At 40.5% G+C, this 20,716-nt stretch overlaps 1 long non-coding RNA gene across 2 annotated transcripts in view; it reads left to right on the top strand.

Moving 5' to 3' along the window:
- LOC144073687 (uncharacterized) overlaps window positions 1-20,716 on the top strand; it is a 45,096-nt gene that overhangs the window by 10,217 nt on the left and 14,163 nt on the right. For both annotated transcript variants that reach the window (XR_013300149.1, XR_013300150.1), the window contains exon 4: window positions 13,228-13,332. This is a non-coding gene — a long non-coding RNA (uncharacterized LOC144073687). The remainder of the gene's footprint in view (window positions 1-13,227; window positions 13,333-20,716) is intronic.

The raw sequence follows: 20,716 nt of genomic DNA, 5'->3' as shown, positions 1-20,716 counted from the left end.
GTTAGCCAAAGGCTATTTAGCCTATTGTTCTCCATTCTACTATTATTACTTTTACGTATATTTGTTCTTGGTTTCTGGTCAAAAAATAAAATGCCCCTCCCAAAAACACGACTTAGTTTTTTCCTCTTCACTGTGTCTTCTTTGACTAGTGCGACTTTTAACCACCTGAAAATACGGTAGTTGTCAATTAAAAAAATTAAACGTGCCAGCTATATTATTCAATTTTTCTCAGACCTCGAACACTCCAAAGTTCTTGTTTCTCCAGCACTTGGGCCGGAGTTTAAGGAAAGCTCGCTGCGATGCTGTTGCTCCCCCGCAGGCTTTTATAGAGTCATCTTTGGAGATGATTCAATAGTCAGATGCAGACGGGCGTCGCGTAGCCCTCATTAAACATGCACAAAACCTCTCGGCGTCCTCTTCCCCAGCTCGCCCCGAGTTAAGAGATCCACTCCACCAGCTGGATTCGCTAACACTTGGACATGTTTGACAACGTATTTGCACAGTAATCCACCCCGACAATCCCCCTTTTTTACGTCAGGCGCATTTACGGGTAAAATAATAGTATCTGGGTGCCATGACAACAAGGAACATCAAGATCCAATTAAAGGGAACTTCCTCCCACTCCAGCAGAGCGACAAATGACTTAGTTTCTCCAAACAAGGATCCTCGGTTTTTCGTTGCGGCGTTGTATTAACGGTGATAAGATTTGAGATTGGGATTTTATTTTTTTTAGGAAATATACTATCATATTGGAAAATGTCAGTCTGCAAACCCAATAATGTGCAATACAAATGCATGAATTCAATTTTAACAGTCTCCCCTCGACTAGCACGAATTCAATTCTTAGCGAATTTTTTCTGCTATTTTATTTTTTAACTTTCTAGGCAGTTATAATAGGCGTGACCATACATTTTTCGATTATTGCGGACACATCTGGTGTACATTAAACGCGATATTTGGGGGATTACTGCACTGCTGTTCCTCACCACATGTTCACATTTCTATTTTTTGTAGATTATGCTTTGGAAAAAAAATTCTGCATGTCACATAAAAAAACTTTAAACCAATTCCCAAACTACAAATTTTTGCTTTTAATAAACAGCAAAAAACAGGTTATCATGTGTTGTGCTGCCCCCTAAAGGATTGGAGTAGAACTGGAGTAACTTCAAACTTGTAGACAAGGAATCCTCAACCAGGAAATGTGTCCGTAGTGGTCTAGTTTGTCATCCCTAGGTAAGATGGCGGCGCCCTGAGCGAGCGATGGCAGGTCCAAGTGAGTTTTTACATGTTTTATGCAAGATATGGTTTTATTAATTTTCGTGAATTTCATTCATAGACGTCAAAATAAATTTTGTTTAGCGTTTTATCTGGTAATTTTTTTCTCTCTTTTGAAATAAATGACCGTATCGGCCGCATTGTCTTGCATTATGGCATTTAGTCTGTCACCTTGCAGTTTCGTGCATGTCAAGTCTAATTTGTGCGCATATAAGCCGTACCCTCGATTCAGTCATCATTTTTTTGTGCAACAAATACGGCTTACATGCGAGAAAATATGGCAATTGATCTTCAAGCTATGTATTTTCTGTATGCATTTACGGCGATGACTTACGGTGACATTCAGAACAATTGAAATAATAAAACGGCATTAATTTGATATGCTGTGGCTCGTCTGGTATTTTACATTCCAGAAGTCAGGTGCGTGGCAGTGAGCGGAGTTCCCCGCGTCGCACCCGCTCGCCATCCCATATTTAAACGCAGGCGATACGAGAGAAGAGCGACGAGAAATTCCCTCGCTCGTCGCCATTGCAATTTGCCGACATTCGCCAAATGCTGACTCAAAGTGACTTTTATGAACGGTGGAATAAATTCAAACGCGGGAGCGCGGAAAACACATTTGATTAAATCCTCTGCCGATTCAATGATGAATTCACCCCGGAGTGCGCCGCGAATTGCCGCGGAGGTTATTGATGTGTACTTTATTCGGTCATTCATCACCTGAGTACGACGATATAAGCCTCCGCTCACCTGTTGAGACAAAAAAAACACCCACAGAAGTCAGCCAATCGGCGACCTGCTGCTGGAAAAGCTTATTTTTAGTTAGCGCATCGGCCTCACAGTGGGGGTCCCTGTTCAAATCCAGCTCGGTCCACCTGTGTGGAGTTTGCATGTCCTCCCGGGCCTGCGTGTGTTTTCTCTGGGTACTCTGGTTTCCTCCCACGTTCCAAAAACATGCATGCTAGGCTGATTGGACACCCTAAATTGCCCCTAGGTGTTTGTCTCCTTGTGCCCTGCGATTGGCTGGCCACTGATGCAGGGTGAGCCCCCACCTCTGGCCTGAAGTCAGCTAGGATAGCAATCCTAGTGATGATAAAGCGATTCTCAAAAGGAAAAGAGTGAATAAGTGGGCAACGTATACTTGAGAAATTGTAAAATTCAATGATTTTAAGAGAATATTAAGGGTGCGGCTTATACGCAGGGGTGCCTTATATGCTTCTGGCCCAAAGGATGAAAGCGGTTCAGAAAATGAAGACAAAATGAAATTTCAACTTTGGCCATGAGATCTAACAAATGACATGATCCATTTTTCAAATTTGACTTCTCTATCCATACTTTGAAGTTCAGTTCGGGCGAAAGACGCACGTTGTTAAGGCTTAAGCTATTGCGTCACAAATTCTTAGCCGCCATCCCGCTGTTGTTTCGGTGGAAGAAAAGTCCCATTAGCGCAGAACTTACTGATTTCAAAGCGCTCACTTGTGCATATTCATGAGCAGGACTCTGTGCAAATGGGATTTCAAATGCATACACTGGGATTTCTCTTATGTAGACAAGTTAAGCATTAACATCCATATTAGGAAGGAATTCAAATGCTAAAACTAAATCTGGGCTGCAAGTATTTGAGTTTTTTTAGGGAAGGAAGTTAACTCCAACAGTTGTAGGTTAAACCACACAATGCGAATGTTAACGGGACTCCGACGACATGATAGGCCGCTGATTAGATTGTAACGTTTCTTTGTGAAGCCCATTTGAAGGCTCTCGCAGAAGAAGCATCGCAACTTCTGACATGCGGTGAGGGTTGTCGGGCGACAGAAATAGATGCTTGTTTTTTGTTTTTTATGCCCTTCATTCTGCCCCTCCCCCCATCCCGCTTCTGTTCTTCCGAACAACAAAGCCGCAAAGTGTCACCTTGAAGTCGGAGCCATATATAGAAATCCTGTAAATCAGCCTGGAATTAAAACAAAAAAGTAGAACATTTCAAACATATTTGGGAAAAATGAAGCCCCAAATGCGGACTGCGTTGATCGTATCTCCCGTATATTCTCGCATGTACACCATATTTGTCTCGCCAAAAATGATGACTGAATCGAGGGCACAGCTTATATGCACACTAATTAGACTTGACATGCACAAAACGCCATGACGCAAGACAATGCGGCCGATACGGTCAATTATTTCAAAATAGAGAAATGATAAACAGAAAACGCTTAATTTTTTTTATTTAGACGTCTGAATGAAGTTCAAGAAATAAAATAAACTATCTTTTAGAAAACGTGAAAAAAATTCACTTGTGCCTGCCATTGCTCATTCAGGGCGCCGCCATCTTACCTAGGGATGATAAACTAGACCGCTACGGACACACTTCCTGGTTGTACTGCTCACCTGACTTCCTTTTCAAATGTGTCTACGTGCAGGCAACACCCTTTAGGATTGTGCAATCCATCAATCGAATCAAAAAGTATCTCAGAAATACCACGTGCGTTGATTTTTCTTAAGATTTTCCTTTCAAAGTAACACATTTGTTCTCTCTATTGTAAAATTCAACGATTTTAAGGCAATTTTAAGGGTACGGCTTATATGAGGGAAATTGTAAAATTCAATGATTTTCAGGCAATTTTAAGGGTACAGCTTATACAAGGGAAATTGTAAAATTCAACGATTTTAGGGCAATTTTAAGGGTACGGCTTATACGAGGGAAATTGTCAAATTGAACGATTTTAGGGCAGTTTTATGGGTACAGCTTATACGAGGGAAATTGTAAAATTCAACTATTCAGGCAATTTTAAGGGTACGGTTTATACGAGGGACATTGTGAAATTCAACGATTTTTAAGCCAATTTTAAGGGTACGGCTTATACGAGGGAAATTGTAAAATTCAAAGATTTTAGGGCAATTTTAAAGGTATGGCTTATACAAGGGAAATTGTAAAATTCAACGATTTTAAGGCAATTTTAAGACTACGGCTTATACGAGGGAAATTGTAAAATTTAACGATTTTCAGGCAATTTTAAGGGTATGGCTTATACGAGGGAAATTGTAAAATTCAACGATTTTAAGGCAATTTTAAGGGTACGGCTTATACGCCGAGGTGGCTAATACGCGAGAAAATACGGCCGTTTCTTTAAATGTGAGCAATTAACACAGCTTGCCACTCCAAGATGATGATTCCATTAACAAAAAAATCTTGTGTATTTTGTAACAAAAATGAAAACTTTTCCAGATCGATACGTAATAGGCCCGAGATTTGAAATTTCGGTGCCGCTACGCTGCACACTGTGTGACGTGGGGTCGATGGAAAAATGGATCTGGTTCGCAGCGGGGGGAGGGCCAGTCACGATCGATAATAAGTAAATTTCCAGCAATGGCGAGAGAGATCGACTATTTAATTAGACGCCTCTTTCCCCTTAAACGGTGCAGAATGAGAAATGTACATAAAAAATAACAAGAAAAACTGGCATGTGATGATTTTTCAAGGACACAAACCGGCACTTTTGTTGCTTTCCATACGGTGAGAACTCTTTCGTCCAATGAACCTTGGATTGTACGATTTTATACCCTAAAGTAAACGTTGCGTTTTTGCTACAAAATCAGCAGACGCTCAATAAGAGAATAAAAACAGGTGAAAAGCAGGTCTCGTTTTACGGCAAAACAATCTTCTTTACTACTTCATTTCAGGTTAGCCTTGGGTTAAATGTGACCCCTTCAGCATTTGACAGCTTCCTCTCTGCAGTTTTTCCATCGATTACTTGACAAGTGGTTCGCAAAATGGACGTGAGAGTAGTGCTGCAAAGTTTTACCTAGTACAAACGCTTTGCATCAATTTAAAGGGACATACAACACTTAAAAAAATGTAGAAATTACCTTTACGTGAAACACAGTTGCTCAAAGTATTTTGACATGCAAATGAAGAAATTTCCCGACCCATGAAAATGGAACATAAAAAAAACTTTAAAAACAAATGACGCCGTCGACAAGCACGGCCATTTTTCCTTGTCAGAAATATCCAGACACGTAAACAATAATAGACTGAAACGATTGCATGGGACAACCTGTATAAATAATTTGGCAGCAAGGGTGGACCATCTTGGCAAAAGTGCCACGTATGGCTCCCGAGCCATAGCTTCCCGACCCCTTGCCATAACAGAACGCCTGTTGATAATCTAGAAGGGAAAAAATGCAGCATATTGACTGAAGGTGGAAGGCCTCTGTAGCGTCTCGGGCTGTCGGCCAATGACACACCGTGGTAAAAGCTCCTTTGTTAATTGGGTCTCGGAGGGTTCCTAACCTATCGACCGCCTCGTTGCGGGGCCTCCTTTCGCCGAAGTTTCGCCTCCCGCGCATGCACGGCGCCCACACAATTTTGCCCACGTGCAGCCCATGGCAGCAGAAAGGATGTTTTAAAGGTCAAAGGTTCTCGCGAGCCTCCATCCGGAGTTCAAATCATTTGCAGGGACTATCTTATTCTCGCAGCTCATTGCTTGGTTGATGAACACTTTGAAATGCTTTGACTTTATCAGAACCTTTTTGCTAAAAAACAGAAAAAAATAACTCAAGGTCTATGGGAGGGGTCGGGAACCTATGGCTTGCGAGCCATAAGTGGCTCTTTTGATGGGTCCGCTAACGTGTTATCTATAATGTACAGTCATACCTCTACTTACGAATGCCTCTAGGTCCGAAATTTTCAGCTTACGAAATCCCTCCGAATGTAAATGCCGTTATTTTATTTTGAAATTGTCCCGGTAACATTGCGGCCTGATTTACTTTTGGTCGGAGCATCTCGAAACCTCTTTTGACCGCCGTTTGTTGTCACGGTGGTCTTTATTTAAAATTATATTGCATGATGGTTCATTTGGCTTATTATTCACAAATCGCCAGTCTCAGTTCACCTGAAACTATTTTTGTAGGCATGAGATATACTTTGTCATACTTACCGTTTAGCTTTAGCTAGCCACCATGTCCTCCGTTCAACCAGGAAGTGGATTGTGAAAATAATTTCCAGAGAATATGCAATGATTAATAATTGATTTTCGGTCCGAGGGAAGAGAAGAAACACGAGACGTCCGGAACGTAAAGCACTCAGGATAAGATCAGCCGGTTCTGGTCCAACTCCTCAGCGAGGATTCGTCTCCTCCACCTGCCCGGAGACTTATCTCCGTCCCACACTCTCACTCGGCATTATCTGTCATAATTCGCTACGCTATCAGCCTCAAAAAATGCCTCATTTTGGAAGCAAAATGGATTTATTTCTACCTTCAATCGTTCTTCCATCCGCAACGCCGGCAAACGCTGGACTTCATTCATCTCCTTCGTAGTTCTGAAGGCAGCAGACCACCCCATTTCTGACCGTCCTTTCCCTGGCATTTTTTTGCGTCCTCCAATGACAAACGGATTTTTAAGAAGCCAGTCGGAATAATTTTTTCTTGCTGATTGTAAGCTTCTCCTACAAACATCTTCATTTTACGCAAAGTTGAGGAACAATTTTTCCTGGATGGTCACTTTTTGGGGGGAATATTTTCGGTAACTTCAGTAAGCTAACCGCGCTTTAAAAAGTTTCAACTCGGCTCATCAAAGAATTATGGGTGCTAGATCTGGGCAAAAAAAAGCTTTGTATGTCAGCAATAAAACGAGGGGTGCATTTGGAAAAATAAATATATTCTGCATTTTGTATGTGGCGTCTGCAGAATTTTGAATTGTGTAACCGGAGTGTAAGAAATATCAAGTATTTTCTCTCATACACGCTGTAATATGTTGCTAAAAAATATGATGACTGAATCGAGGGTACGGCTTATATGCGCACAAATTAGACTTGACATGCACAAAACTGCTTGGTGACAAAGACGAAACGCCATAACGCAAGGGAAAGTGGTCCATTTATTTCAAAATAGAGTAAAGATAAACAGATAAAAGACTAAACAATATTTATTTTGACCTATCTTGCATAAAACATGAAAAAAACAAGTATTATAACTACCATTTTTTTCTTCAGTGCTTCCACTTACGAGTTTCAGGGCTGATTTTCAGATTTTTATGAATTTAAAAAAAAATATATAGATATATACTATTGAAATTGTCAAATTCTACGATTTTTAGGGTACGGCTTATACGCGGAGGAGGCTAATATGCGAGAAAATACGGTAAATATGGCTGACAAAAAACATATGGATGTTGAGTACTTTTTAATGGTCTACCAACATGGACTGTTTTATTCTTGTTCGACTCAAAGTGATAAACATCTTCCACATTGTTCCCATTTACATAATTAGCAAAATTTCAGGCGTAGATACGTTTTTTTCCCGCTGTATATAAAAATACTCATCTTTGTGGAAGGTGACATTTTTCTCAGTTATTGTTTAGATTTACAGGAAAACTGCTTGCACATGCTCTTATCTCAAGACATTCTATTCACTAGTATCTCAAAGCACCAGATTAAATTGACTGCCATTGGATTACTCATCCATCAGAACATCAATATTACCAATCACATGATCATTCACTCTTCGCCAATCAGTTATTTTTTCCCTCACACTATGTAGGGAATATTCCGGTGTACGGTTTGTATTATTAATCGTGCTTTGAGTCAGGTATAAAGTATAACGCAATAGGCAACAGCACCTCAATAATTCACGCCCACGGCCTAAATATTTTTCTCACCAGTGAAACTTTTTCAAATAAAAATTCTCCCCTCCAGCAAGTCAAAGTATTAGAGGGAAAAAAAACCTGAAGCATAACTCGCCTATATATTTTTTTACTTAAAATTGCCTCATTGTTTTACTCTCCCAAAACTTTTCAAAGTTACGGCGGCCAAAGCGCCGAGACCACCGCGGTGACGGGGTCCCGACACAATGCGCAAATTCAGTTTTCGTTATGGGGGTCTGTAATAAAGGCGCCGTGAATTCTGGGAGGCCGCCGTTGCAAAAAAATAAATCGGATACATGAATAAACGATGTCCCTCGGGGGCCGGCATTTGCTCCGCCTTTTTGTGAGGAAGATTGACTTCTCCGAGATGGGATGCATCAGCCGCGAGGAACGGAAACAGAAATTGAAAAGGCGGCTCGCCGTGAGTGGCACGTTGACTTCCTGTACAAGAATGGGGCTCCCCCCACGCTCGCAATCTCGGAGATGCGTCGAAGGAAATAATGCATTTTCTCTGCGGCGTGACGGTAAAGCAGCAGATTGTGACGGACGGAGGTCAGCACTTTTACAATTCCGAATAACTCAATCCAATGACTGCGTAACCGTCGTTTGGAAATTTTCTAATTCCGACAGCTCAGAAAATAAAGAAACTAATTTCTAAAATTGTCTGAATGATGGCTCGCTTAGAAGAAACTGGGAAGTGTTGATTCTTTCTAAAACATTATTTTTTGGCGGATTTTTGTCCGACATTTAATTTATCGTTACATACTACGTCAACGTATTACCATATGTTTGTATAGTTCGCGAAGTAAAATACAGACGCTCCCCTACTTACGAACGAGTTAGGTTCCGAGCGATTGTTCATAAGTTGAATTTGTTTGTAAGTTGATTCAGTGCTATATTTTGTATTATAATTTATGTTTAAGGCCTATATAAGTATATTGAAGGTTTATATAAGTGCATTTATATGTTTAAGGCTTGTATAAGTAACACGCATTGGTTTGTACTGAATTTTTTTTTTAATAAAATGGAGAGAATATGTACAGTACTGTATAGAGAGAGAGATTTATGTATTAGAAACTGGCCGAAAGAAGCGATCTAACGACGATTGCACAGTTTTCTTCTTTTTTTTCATCATAAATGATGCGGTAGCACTGTATGGCATCATTCAATTGATTTGCAAACTTTGTGCAACGTTCAATATTTCGGTCCTGCTGCTCGATCTTTATGTTTATAAATGGTACTGACGGTCGAACAATTCAAGTTGTATACAAATGTGCAACGCTCACCACTCTCACACGCATCAAGCTTCGTTATTATTGCCACTCGTTTCAAATGAAATGGCTTGCCTCTTCCTTGCAACTCCCTCACTAGAAGCCTTTCGCTTTTCACCAACCATATTAAATAATGGCTGCACGAGATATTTCATGATAAAAATGAAAAAGGTTCTTTGCGCACTGGCGATACGTCACGCACTTGCGCAACTTACGCAACAAAATCGAACTTACGAACATTTTTCGACATAAACGCAATTTGCAGACATGTTCGTATGTACCGTTGTTCGTAAGTCGTATGTTCGTAAGTAGGGGAGCGTCTGTAATGTCTTTAAAATGACAGACAATAGAAACAAACTAACATTTTAGCATGATCTGGTTGAAATTAGGACTAATTGTTTTATCTGTTTTTGATTTTTGGAGGATACTAGACCTTGACCAAGTCCGTCTCACCGAAAGAATCTTGTTTAATGCAAGAAAATTTGATATATTGTTGTCATTGGAAATTTCAAGTTAAAATGGCATCTCCAACAAGTAAAAAATCCCAGTTGCTCTTACCTGGATGGCGGAGAAGCTACACAGACAAATTGGTATTGAGTTTTGAAGGGAAAAGGTTCTTTGGCTGAATGCACTCTTTTTGAAGGGAACTACACAGTCACCTCTAGAGCCAGCCCTTGTTGATGTGTTGGAAGTTTTTTGGACAAAATTTTGCAGTGGAGAAGGAGCTTTGTGTTGAAAATTTTTGTAAACTAAGGTGGCATCTGCATATTTAACATTTTTTGTGAAGGTGCAGAGAAGGTGCTTTGGCTAATTTAGCACTATTTTTTAAGGGAACCACACAGTCACCTCTAGAGCCAGCCATTGTTGACAAGTTGGAATTTTTTTGTACAAAAATATTGCAGTGAAGGAGGACCTTTGTGTTGGAAGATTTTGTAAACTACCGTATTTTTCCGTTTAATATACCCGGGTATATTAAATGATTTTTGCTTTTTTGAGCCTCCCATTTGTGCGCCATTTAATCTACCTGTGCCGTTTAATATACCCGGATATATTAAACGGCAACTGAGCTTTTTTGGCAAGATTTGTATGGTGTTCATGGGGGCATAATTATAGATACTTAAGTTCAATAAAATTCCAAGTCAGGCTTTATTCAGCAGTAAGAAGTTTTAACCTGAGCAGTAAATAGTTTTAGTCTGCAAAACGTTGATGCACCCCGTCACGGCATAGAGTTCGTAGTGGATCGTATCTTCCCGTTTGTGCGCCATTGAATATACCCCTGCCGTGTAATATACCCGGGTATTTTAAATGGGTGGTAAATTAAACAGCAAAATACGGTAAGGTGGCATCTGCATATTTAACAGTATTGCTCCTATTGTTGAAACATTACCATTGGCGCTCAGCGGCTAGCTTAATCTGGAATATGGGATCGGGGAAAAACATGAAACGATCCATCAGCATTCATAAAAGACCAAATAATATTGGACTGCTCGATTCAAAAGCCTTTCAATGGCATGCTTAACAAAGCCATGGAGGTTCAAACGCTTCATTTCCAAATGGTTGCCGGGTTACGAGCTCGACCAGTAAACGGGGCCGCCTCCGACCCGCAATCTGGCATCACGGCAGATGGGCGGAGGTCTGTGATCTGTTGAGGCAATTTTGTGCATGGCTGCCACGGGCCTTCCTGGTGTGACATCTCCTGCTGCTAGGCGAGCTGTAGCCTGACCTTCACACTGGGCTGGTGTGCAACCCTCTGCCGTACGCACAAACGCACACTCACAGCGGCAAATCCCACAGGGGAAGAAGTCGGTCGGCTAAAAGGAAAGGCTTTGGCGTACGTTGAAGCGGACCACTGACTGACAGGGAAAAATTGAGCAAATTGTCAAATGTATTTAAAAAAAACGTTTTTTACCGGGTGGGCCGGTGAAGAAGTGGTTAGCGCGCCGGCCTCGCAGTTCTGGGGTCGAGGGTTTGATCCCAGGTGTGTCCTCACCGTGAGATGTTTGGATGTTCTCCCCAGGCTTGCCCTGGACCCCCCTTCACCCATAATCCCAAAAACAATCATGCTAGGCTAGCTGGCTAACTGTCTAAATCAAGGGTGTCAACTTGATTTCACGTGGGCCGGACCATTTTAGGTATAATATTTAGATGTTTTTTTATAAATTGTTTAAATGAACTGGATTAAAAGGCCTGAATATTCAGTTTTATTATAGATCTAAAACAATGTTTGCTTTAGCTTTTTTAAAATATATTTTTAGATTTTACAAAATGATTTTTGAACTAAAAACACAGAAAAAATAGATTAAAAAATTACAATTATTGATTTAAAAGGAGGAAAATCAGGAAATTTAATATACATCTATACTCTTCATTTTAATTTGATCCTAAAACAGAAAGTCAGCACTCATGATTGACTTTCCCGGGCCACAAAAAATGATGCGGCGGGCCAGATTTGGCCCCCGGGCCGCCACTTTGACACCTGTGGTCTAAATTGTGTTAGCGTGAATGATTGTCCATTTCCTTGTGGCCTACGATTGGCTGGCCGCTGATTCAGGGTGTCCCCCGCCTGGTCAAATAGTTAGGTTATAGTTAGTTATAGCTGGGATTGGCTCCAGCACCCCCCTCGACCCTAGTGAAGATAATAGTTATGGAAAATCAATGAAAGTTGTGTGTGAGTTTGTACGTTTTGTCAATTGCCAAACATTTACCTCATTAATAACCATAGAACGTTTTTCATTTTAATGGCTTTATAATTTTCTTATCCGTTTTCTGGGCTTTTGTGTGTTTCTCACATAATCCATACAAAATTGGGATATTTTGATCATTTTTTTAAGGGTTTTGTTGGTAGCATCCAAACAAATGATGGCGTCTTAGGAAAAACTCATGTTATAAAACTACTTCTAGAATTAATTTTGTAAGTAGAGGCACCACTGTACACAGAATTTATTGTTCCGCAACTTGCATCTCTAGTGTCTACCGTTGAATGTTTTTTTGCAAAGACAACTAAGTGAAGCCGTTAAAAACGTTGCGGTGTCAAGAAGAGGCCACGCAAATGCTCGTAGTTTGTCAAAGAGGACACCTGACGTAAACCCAAAGAGACACTCGCGCCACGACGGCAGCCAGAGAGTCTGACGCGGGGCCCGGGCGTGTCCGCGGGGAGCTCTAAGCCAATAAGAGAGTAATTGAAAGAGGCGCTTGACTTCCCGTTTCTAACAGCGTACGGATCCGGCCGGGCCCGATGCGCCTCCAGCGCCGCGCTGTTTATTCGACAGATGGGCAAAGACAAACAACATGAACGTTGGCTCCAAATTGCGGGAGGCAGATGACTTTTCGGTCACCGTCCCTTAGTCCAGATCATCTAACCGTTTATGTACTGAACCCAAAAATAAGAAACAAAACCCTTCAAAAGGAGTAGACAAGGGTGTCAGACTCGGGGTTGGTTCGCGGGCCGCTTTAACGTCAACTTGATTTCACGTTGGCCGGACCATTTTAGATATAATATTTAGATTTTTTTTAATAAATGGATTAAATGAGCTGGATTAAAGGCCCTGAATATTCAGTTTTTTATAGATCTAAAACAATGTTTATTTTAGCTTTTTTTAAATATATTTTTAGATTTTACAAATGATTTTTGAACTAAAAACAAAGAAAGTATGGATTAAAAAAATATCAATTATCGATTTAAAAGGGGGAAAATCAGAACATTTAATATACCTCTATACTATTCATTTGATTTTGATCCTAAAACAGAAAGTCGCCACTCATGATTTACTTTCCCGGGCCACACAAAATGATGCGGCGGGCCAGATTTGGCCCCCGGGCTGCCACTTTGACACCTGTGGAGTAGAGGATAAAGATTATATGGCTACTCTTGTTTGTCAATAAGAGGAGAAATCACCCGCATGTTGGAAATTGGAAATATATGAGTCACTTAACGCCAGAATATAGTCTTGAGTGAACAATTCTCCACACAAAATGTTCCAATTCAAGCAGAGATCAGGCGGTAAGTCGCTAACAGTCTGCTTCTTCTTCACCCAAAAACTAACAGAAAGATGAAGAGTTTTCCAGCATCCGGGTATTCCCCCCGCGCCATGGATTCGGGCCCCTGGGTTGCAAATGTCGGGGCAGCGTGGAAGAGAAAGAGTAGGCTGAGGTGAGTCTTCCAAGTCCCACCGGCTACACTTGTTACAGAGATGATGGTGTGTTTTGTTTCGCCACGCGAGCTTGGCGCTGACATTCCCGGAGCCTCGAGCCAAACAAACCGAGGTTGCAGCCATGCCAGGTAGCTGCTGCTCACACACAATTGTCTGTTCTGCCACAGCGCACGCCAGTAAGACAAAAACAGATTCTTGTTGCCTTATGAAACCATGTTGGGTTTGGTTTATTTAATTAGAGAACAGTACAAATTAATGAGCATACAGTAATTCCTTGAGATATGAGCTTAATGCGTTCCAGAACCGTGCTCGTATGTCAACTTACTTGTATCTAAAATATTTTTTTCCCGCAGAAATGAACTAAAAACAAATGAATTTGTTCCTAACCTCTAAAAAAACACAAAAAACAGGATATTACAATGGAAAGCATATTTTTATTGGTTCTAATTCACCACCTATTGCAGTTCCTTCAGTGTTTTTTCCCCGTTAGTCAGTGCGAATGGCGGAGCTTGTTCGCTAATACGAGAGGAGTATATACTACTTCTCGTTAACAAGTGGTCGTGCGTTATCCTATTGTGAGGACAGATGTGTGCATCATTTTCAGAATATTTTGAAGTGAAGACAAAAGCTAACAACCCTCGATAGGTTGCATTTGAAAGTCAGGGTGGAGGCGGGGCCAATTGAGCCAACCTGGGAGAAGAAAGGTATCAAAATTTCAAACAAAATTAGAATTAAGTTTAGTATAAGGTTAGATTACATTTATTTGTGAGTGTCTGCATCGCAATCCAAGTTCATTTAAATTTATTTGTTATGTTACTAGCGTGTTGCCGTGCAAAAAGTCCGATTTTCTAAAATTGTTCTGTTTTAGTGCAGCGCAATGGAGCACGTACTCATCTTACTGCCATTCTTATCATTTGACAAAGTATTTTAGGAGTGTCATGTACTTCTTAGGATGAGAATCCCCCCAAATCTCGCCGGTTTTGCGTAACTGAATCAAACCGTCTTTACCGCCTGCATCCGCAACTCGGCTCCAAAGAAAGCCGAAGGTCTACGTGGCGCCTCGTCTGCGAGTGGCATCAATAATTCAAGCGAACACTTAAACCCCAGGTGTAGGAAGAAGGCAGGCCTTGAAACACTCCTGGAAGAAGCGGGGCGCGCTTTCCTCGGATCCACACCAAGCGCTCGGCGCAATCAAGAGGGGAAGGCGGAGCAACGCGCTTTTGCCGCAGAACAACAGAGGATCTTGTTACGCGAAAACTCGCCGAGCGCCGACCACGCACGAGGAAGGACGTAACAAAGCCGAGAAGAATGCGGGTCAACGCATTTAATCCGACACGCCTTTGCAGCTTCTCGAAGCCACACGAAATATCTCATCGCTGTTGATCTTATTGCGTTCCCGTACCTCGTTGACGACACACCCGCTGTAGAACCCCAGTTGGAATACGGGTGTCTTATTAATGAGGTGTTGGTAACAGTCTTTAGAAGAAACATCCTGAAGCCGGAAGCAAGAAGATGATTTTTGTTGTTGTTTATTTGTATGTGTATGATGACAATAAAGGCTTTTGATTTGATTGATTTTTTTGCCTGAGAACTCATCGGTTTTTGCAAGTGTATTGCTGGGTTTGTTAGAATCCTTTTAAAGGTGTTTAAACGCACCCTTAAGAAAATGCAATCCTCATACCTATTTATTTATGTCTATAATGTCTTTTGCTGTGTCTGTATTCTCACCCTCTTGCTACTGTGACAGTGAAATTTCCCGACTATGAGATGAATAAAGTTATCTAATCTAATTTGATAGGGGATTACAGACGATGTATCGAAAAAATCTTTTGGTTTAATTACGTTAGATTTTTAAAGTAAAATATTCGATTTTAAGTTACAGGCTCAACATCTAAATGACTTTTTCTCCCCCGCTTGTTCTGCTAGCATGCTATTCTAAATGCTTATATATATTTGATATCCATCGAAAAACATTCCCAGATTTTTTTCCTCTAGTTTTGATACAAAAAAAATTACCGTATTTTCTCGCATATACGCCGTATTTGTTGCAAATTGTGACTGAATCGAGGGTACGGCTTATATGCGTTGTCTTAAATAACATAACAATATGGATGAACCACTATAAACTAAGATTGTGGAAATGGGACTATGATGGTTTTCTGTACTTTGACAAAAAACATTTTGGTTGATTTGGTTCAAAGTAACACTGACTGATTCCCTCATTCATTTTCTGAACCGCTTCGATTCATGGGGGATGCCGGAGCCTATCTCAGCTAACTACGGGCACACCCTGACTTGATGTTCAGCCAATCGCAGGCCACAAGGATACAAAGGACAACCAATCAATCATAGCTAGGGGCAATTTAGAGTGTTCAACCAGCTAGCTTAGCATTCATGTTTGTTGGATCTGGGAGGAAACCGGAGTACCTGGTGAAAACCCACCCAAGCCTGGGGAGAACATAGAAACTCCACACAGTGAGGACTGACCCGGAATCGAACACTTGACCCCAGAACTGTGAGGCCCACAATGAATTGGACGGCTAGGAAATTCCCCAAACTGAGCCTCGAATCTGCGAAAAATATTGTACTAGCATTTAGGAAGACCATGCTAGTTTTAGCTTCCTCTAGCCTGGCAAAAGTTCCCATCATCCCACATTCCTAAACAGGTTCTTAGAACCAACCCCGTTTGTTCTCTGAGCCGCGAACATCGGCAAGTTCATCAACTCCGCAAAACAAAACCATGTAATCATCGCCGATCGTCGGGAGAAAAACGGACCAAACCCGACTCGAAAGGCTCCTAATTTAGCCGTTTCTATTTCCGAAATTGCCCTGAAAACAAAGGCGGGAAGGGAACCAAGAGGAAAGTACCTCTGGAATTACTCGGGGAGCTGGCACACTTGTTTTGAATAAAGGAGGGCGCCTGCGAATAATTTATTCCGCGACTCCCTTTGCCATTTCTCTCTCCCTCCCCAGCGATGTTCGCCCGGGCGCTTTGGTGGTGGGATTCCAAATGATAAATACCGTGCATTTATAAAGAGAAAAAAAACTTGAGAACACAGGAAAAATACAACGCAAGGACTTCTTTGCTTTAGAAGCATCCCCGTGGAAGTCGTCATATCTAGGGATCCGTTACATAAACCCGCCCAAAAAAATAACATGAAATCAAAGACGTGGCAGCGTGATTTTTGAACACGTCGCTTCGGATTGTGCAGGTTTACGATGGACAGAATCTCTGTATTGCTGTAAGTTTACTTTTTAGCATGTAACAGAAATTTTACTTTCCGACAAAAACAACAAACAGTACAAGAGAACACGCACTAAAACTATAGATAGCAAATAACGCCCCGTGGACTAAATCCCAACAGTGTTTTGAATTAAACCAGGAATAAATCCTTTGATGCAACTCATGTATTATAAATAGGAGGTTTAGCAGTCAGGCTTAAAAAAAGTTGGCTTTTTCAATTGTTAATTCTTGCAAAGAAATCAAAAAACGCAAACAGCAAATCAACCAGGCTCACGTTTTGGATTGAGCTAACACACGTTAGCAATGCCGTTGAAATGGAAGTGAGAACGCTAATTTAATTTGAAAATAATGTTTTGACATTAAAATAACGTTATTTAGAACGCAACATTGCATTTTGAAAATTAAGTTAAAATGGCCAACCAAAAACTAAATTAGTTTTCCTTGTAATCCAAAAACATTCCCAGATTTTTTTCCTGTAGTTTTGATACAAAAAAAATACCGTATTTTCTCGCATATACGCCGTATTTGTCGCAAAAAAAATTCTGACTGAATCGAGGGTACGGCTTATATGCGCACAAATTAGACATGTTCGAAATTCCATCCAAAAACATTCCAATATTTTTTTCCTGTAGTTTTGATACTAAAAAATTACCGTATTTTCTCGCATATACGCTGTATTTGTTGCAAAAAAATGCTGACTGAATCAAGGGTATGGCTTATATGCGCATAAATTAGACATATCCGAATCGCCATAATGGAAGACAATACGGCCGATACAGTGATTTATTTCAAAATAGAGAAAAGATAAACCTGACTTAAATTTCTGTACTATTCAGATTTTTTTTAAAATTCTGCTTGGTAATACAAATGGGAACGAGCCTATCACCAAAGGTGTCGAAGTGATGCACGTGGGTGTACATTTGCTAGTGCGCTGCTACTTGCCCCGAAGCGACTGATGAAAATATATCAGAGTAAAAAGCACACCAGATTTTCTCCCTCATGCATCAGAGAGCAAAAAACAAAAATCACAAAAACGGGGGTATCACGCAGAGATAGCTATCTCAAAGCTTGACATGCTATATACACAGCACACTATATCGCACATAATGACCGTCAATTACAACGATCTGATTGTCGATTTGCTCTTCTGTGCCTTTTGAAAGCCGAATGGCCGATGGGAATCCGTCGGAGCCGTCGCTAAGATGCGAAGGGCTGAAAGGCTCGCCGCGGCTTTACGAGGCGTCCCGTCTAGACCCGCCCCCCCCCGATACTCAAAACATGATAGCTGTTCAAAGAGCGGTGAGAAGAAATAGAGATGGAGATCTGTACCTTTTGGATTGCATTATCTCTTTAGATTAGAACTTTATTTCATCCCGTATTTGGGAAATGTCTTGGTTGCAGTAGCAAGATGGACACAAGACACAGAAGACATTGTAGACCTAGTTAAAATGGACTGACTAAAAAAAGCTCCAAAAGTGGGACAGCAATTCTGTTCTCATATAATCTGGAGAACGCTCAAATTTACTCTTAAACTAATTTTCTTTACCACTTATCCTCACAAACGGGGGCGCTGGAGCCTATCCCAGCTGATTCCGGCCATCAGGTTAGGGCACACCCTGAATCGGTGGCCAGCCAATTGCAGGGCCACGTTGAGCAGACCCAACAAAAGCTTCTTAAGGAACACAGGAAGTCTTCCAGTTTGGTGTGAAGTAACCGTTTTGAGAGCCGCACTTTTTTGGACGCCATTTTAGCCACTTCGTACCTACTTATTTATGTGACCACTTATTCAATGCTGACTACTTATCTATGTTGACTACTTATTTATGCATAACTTACTTATTGATAATTTATTATGATTTATTAGTTTGTTGTTATTTGTGCACTTCCCTACTTATGTTATGACTACTTATTTATTTAGTAGTTATTGTGATTATTTATTGATTATTTATTTGTCTGTTTGTTTGTTGTTGTTATTTGTGCACTTGGTGGTGAAGCTTTAAATCTCATTCTACTGGTACAGTCATACCTCTACTTACGAATGCCTCTAGGTATGAAAGTTTCAGGATACGAAATTTTTTATATGCAAATGGTGACTCGAGTCTCGATCCAAGTTACGAAATCCCTTAAAAAGTAAATGCATTTCCTTATCCGTTATTTTATTTTGAATTTCCCTTAAGTGATTAAAAACCATATAAATACAATGCGGCACATATTTTCACACACACAGGGCACACGTAAAAGTCTAAAATGTACTACAAAGTGGACGGCTTTTAGCCCTGGTAAACGAGCTCTTGCCACCATCTGGCGGACAAACATGGATATTTCATCTCTAATGGTCGCGGAGGGAGATATTTCAGTGGCACAGGGCACATTTTCTCATGCTTTATTTTGAGACATTAATAAATCACTTCCTGATAATTTTCCTCACACCTTTCATACGAAATTGGTATACTAAGAACAATTTTAAACGGTTTGGTCGGTAGTTTTGTGGACCGTGGAACGAATGAGAGAATTTACATATAAAGTACACCTCTACTTATGAAATGTTCAAGTTACAAAAAAAGTCTTGGAACCAATTCATTTCGCAAGTAGAGGTACGACTGTATAATGACAATAAAAGCATTCAAAACATTCAATTCAATTTTCAGGTGTATTTTAAAGCAAACTTTTCCTCCCACTCGTATCACAATTGAACTCCAGCCTACGAAATAGATTGGTCACGTTAAATTAGAAAGACAGAGAGAAAGTGGAGCATTCCGCAGGGAAATCACTTGACTGTTCGTCTATCACAATCCTTTGACCAAATGGTCAAATATTATTTAATAAGTCACTTCCAATGGAATGAACGGAAACATCTGTGGCGAAGAATGAAAGTTAGCGTTTGAATACGTGCGGGAAAATTGTCCTGGGATTCCGCTAACCACTTTCAAGCCATTTCACTTTCATGTCACCTGACACACCTTTAAACTTTTTTGCCTTTAATTATTCATGACTGCGATCCTTTGTCGCCAACATCTGGATTCCCCTGGTGATTGCCTCCCACGGTTTTTTATTATATATTTTTTTATGAGCGTAGAGAATATTCATGTCCCTAGATATTTGGAAAATGGCGGTATGCTTTTCATCACCCAACATTTTTTTTTTGAATGCCAACGCCAATGAAAAAGACGTCGACAAATGATGAATTTTAATGTTTTTTTTTTCGAGTCCTATTGGATGTAACAAAGCTTTGGCAAGTGTCTTGAAGCGGCGTTTTGTGAGAAATCTTTGTCATTGACGGCGATTGACGTCCAATCAGGTGTTTTTTTTCATTGGTGTGATAATGTAATTTCACTTGTTGGTCATGTTTAGTTTAGATGTGTATGGATGAGTGGTTATCGGAATCATATTTGTATACGAAAATGGCCTAGATCAGATTTTAAAATATCAGCGTTGGACTGCATGAAAATGCCGCTATACTGGGGGAAAAAAGTGGATTTGAACATAGTCCTTTTCAATCCAAGACAATTCTTGTGTGAAAAAAACACCGTTTTTTTCCGCACTTTAAAGCGCAACTTCAATGAATGAACTACCTTAAAATGTGTTTCATCTATAAGTTGCTGTAGTAGTAGTAGTAGTAGTAGTAGTAGTAGTAGTAGTAGTAGTAGTAGTAGTAGTAGTAGTAGTAGTAGTGGTAATAGTATTAGTGGTGGTAGTGGTAGTAGTGGTGGTGGTGGTAGTAGTAGTAGTGACAGCAGTAGTAGTATCAGTAGTAGTAGTAGTAGTAACAGTAGTAGTAGTAACAGTAGTAGTAGTAGTATCAGCAGTAGTAGTATCAGCAGTAGCAACAGTAGTACTAGTAGTATCAGCAGTAGTAGAAGTAGTAGTAACAGCAGTAGTAGTAGCAACAGCAGTAGTATTAGTAGTAGTTGTAACAGCAGTAGTAGTAGCAACAGCAGCAGTAGTAGTAGTAGTAGTAGTAGTATCAGTAGTAGTTACAGCAATAGTAGTAACAGCAGTCGTAGTAGTAGTAGGGTTAGGGTTAGTAGTAGTAACAGTAGTAGTAACAGCAGTAGTAGTAGGGTTAGGGTTAGTAGTAGTAACAGTAGTAGTAACAGCAGTAGTAGTAGGGTTAGGGTTAGTAGTAGTAACAGTAGTAG

This window comes from Stigmatopora argus, chromosome 4 (genome assembly GCF_051989625.1).
Source record: "Stigmatopora argus isolate UIUO_Sarg chromosome 4, RoL_Sarg_1.0, whole genome shotgun sequence".
Taxonomy (NCBI): Eukaryota; Metazoa; Chordata; class Actinopteri; order Syngnathiformes; family Syngnathidae; genus Stigmatopora; species Stigmatopora argus.
This window is presented reverse-complemented; position numbering and strand designations above follow the sequence as displayed.